Here is a 3,058-nt window from a genome sequence, read left to right as displayed (position 1 = left end):
AGGCATTGTTGGTATAGTGGTTAGCATAGCTACCTTCTAAGCGGTTGACCTGGTTTCGATTCCCAGCCAATGCATGACTTGTAATGTTTTGTCAATGTCCAGTCAGTTTAAACTTGTTATTTGAATATTGATCAGCAAAAAAACAAGATAAGGCTGCCAAATTTTAATGGTTTATTTAATATTTTAGAACGTAAAGGCAAAGATTGACAAAGGCCAAGCATTGGTGGTATAGTGGTTAGCATGGCTGCCTTTCAAGCAGTTGATCTGGGTTCGATTCCCAGCCAATAGATGGCATGTGTCATTTTGGTAAAGTCCAGTCAGTTTAAAGTTGTTATTTAACTATTATTCAGCAAAAAAAACAGAGATAGCAGCCAATTTTCAATGGTTTGTTTAAGATTTTAGAATTTCAAAGAAAACATTATCCAAGGACGAAGCATTTGTGGTATCATGGCTTGGATAGCTGCCTTCCAAGAGGTAGACCAGGTTTTGATTCCCAGCCAATGCATGGTTTGCAGAAATTTGGCAACGTCCAGTCATTTGAAAGTTGTTTTTTTAGAATAGAATAGAATAGAATAGGAAGTAGTTTATTGATCCCTGGGGGATGTACAGCATTAATCGGCAAAAAACCCACAGATACCAGCCAATTTCCAATGGTTTCTTTAAGATTTTAAAATTTCAAGGGAAAAGTCAACATAGGGCTAAGGATTGGTGGTATAGTGGTTGGCATAGCTGCCTTCCAAGGTTCGATTCACAGCCAATGCATAGCTTGTGATGTTTTGGTAATGTCCAGTCAGTTTAAAGTTGTTATTTAATTATTATTCAGCAAAAACTCCAGAGATAGCAGCCAATTTCCAATGGTATGTTTAAGATTTTAGAAACTCAAAGCAAACATTATCCAAGGACTAAGCCTTGGTGGTATCGTGTTTAGCATATAAGCTAATGCATGGCCTTAGCTATTTTGGCAACGTCCAGTCCGTTTAAAGTTGTTATTTAAATAGTGATCAGCAAAAAACCCAGAGATAGCAGCCAATTTCCAATGGTGTGAATAAGATTTTTGAATTTCAAGGCAAAAATTATCCAAGGACTAAGCATTTGTGGTATCATGGCGTGCATAGCTCCCTTCCAAGAGGTAGACTAGGTTTTGATTCCCAGCCAATGCATGGCTCGCGGTATTTTGGCAAAGTCCAGTCGGTTTAAATTTGTTATTCAATTATTAATCAGCAAAAAACCCAGAGTTAGCAGCCAATTTCCAATGGTTTATGTAAGATTTTAGAATTTCAAGGAAAAAGTTAATGATGCACTAAGCATTGGTAATATAGTGGTTAGCATAGCTGCTTTCCAAGATGTTGACCTGGGTTTTATTCCCAGCCAATTCATGGCATCCATTCTTTGATATCAGAAGATTGTTGAATATAGTTCTCTCTCCGCCATCTGATACTCTGTAGGTTGTGGTGGTGCTGGATGCGGAGAAGGCGTTCGATAGGGTGGAGTTGTCAGGCTTGTCCCAAAAACCCAGATATAGCAGCCAGTGGTTTATTTAAGATTTTAGAATTTCAAGGAGAATATAGTGGTATATTGGTTAGCATAGCTGCCTTCCAAGCAGTTGACCTGGGTTTGATTCCCAGCTAATGCATAGCTTGAGTTTTTTTGGCAACGTCCAGTCAGTTGAAAGTTGTTTTTTAACTATTAATCAGCAAAAAAAACCCCAGAGATAGCAGCCAATTTCAAATGGTTTATTTAAGAGTTTAGAACTTCAAGGCAAAGGTTAACAAAGGACTAGGCATAGGTGGTATAGTGGTTAACATAGCTGCCTTCCAAGCAATTGACCTGGGTTAAGTTCCCAGCCAATGCATGGCTTGGGATGTTTTGGTAATGTCCAGTCAGTTTAAAGTTGTTATTTAACTATTTCTCAGCAAAAAACCAGAGATAGCAGCCAATTTCCAATGGTTTGTTTAAAATTTTTAAATTTCAAGGCCCAACTTATCCAAGGACTAAGCATTTAAGGTATCATGGCGAGCATAGCTGCCTTCCAGAAGATAGACTAAGTTTTGATTCCCAGCCAATGCATGGCTTGAGTTATTTAGGCGACGTCCAGTCAGTTGAAAGTTGTTTTTTCACTATTAATCAGCAAAAAACCCAGAGAGAGCAGCCAATTCCCAATAGGTTATTTTAGATGTTATAAATTCAAGGTAAAAAGTAACTCAAGAACTAAGCATTGGTGGTATTGTGGTTAGCATATAAGCCTTCCAAGCAGTTCACCTGTGTTCGATTTATGGCCAAGGCATGGCTTTCGGTATTTTGGCAATGTCCAGGGGTTTAAAGTCGTTATTTAACTCTTAATCAGCAAAAAAAAAATACAGAAAATACATTTTAGAATTTTTTAAGGCAAAAAATTAACTAAAGGTATATTCATTGGTGGTACAGTGGCTAGAATAGCTGGCTTCTAAGCAGTTGACCTGGGTTTGATTCCTAGCCGTTGCGTAGCTTGTGATGTTTTGGTGAAGTCCAGTCAGTTTTAAAGTATTTTTTTAGTTATTAATCAGCAAAAAACCCAGAGATAGCAGCCAATGGTTTATTTTAAGATTTTAGAATTTCAAGGCAGACATTATCCAAGGACTAAGCATTTTTGGTATCATGGCTAGCATAGATGCCTTCAAAGAGGTAGACTAGGTTTTGAATCACAGCTAAGGCATGGCTTGAGTTATTTTAGACACGGCCAGTCAGTTGAAAGTAGTTCTTTAACTATTAATCTGAAAAAAACCCAGAGATAGCAACCAATTTGCAACGGTTTATTTAAGATTTTAGAATTTCAACGCAAATGTCAATTATGGACTAAGTTTTAGTGGTATAGTGGTTAGCATAGCTACCTTCCAAGCAATTGACCTGGATTTGATTCCCAACCAATGCATGGCTTGTGATGTTTAGGCAATGTCCAGTCCTTTCAAAGTACTTATTTAAATATTAATCAGCAAAAAACTGCAAGATGGCAGCCATTTTCCAAAGGTTTATTTAAGATTTAAGAATTTAAAAGCAAAGATTAACAATGGCCTACTGAAAT

At 37.3% G+C, this 3,058-nt stretch overlaps 1 non-coding gene across 1 annotated transcript; it reads left to right on the top strand.

Annotated features, from left to right (window-relative positions):
• The first annotated feature begins 217 nt into the window (after positions 1–217).
• Positions 218–294, top strand: trnae-uuc (transfer RNA glutamic acid (anticodon UUC)). Its single transcript has one exon. It is a non-coding gene; the product is annotated as a tRNA-Glu (tRNA).
• Positions 295–3,058: the final 2,764 nt, after the last annotated feature.

This window comes from Nerophis ophidion, linkage group LG05 (genome assembly GCF_033978795.1).
Source record: "Nerophis ophidion isolate RoL-2023_Sa linkage group LG05, RoL_Noph_v1.0, whole genome shotgun sequence".
Classification (NCBI taxonomy): domain Eukaryota; kingdom Metazoa; phylum Chordata; class Actinopteri; order Syngnathiformes; family Syngnathidae; genus Nerophis; species Nerophis ophidion.
Note: the sequence above shows the minus strand (reverse complement) of the source record. Positions and strands in the feature narration are given on the sequence as shown.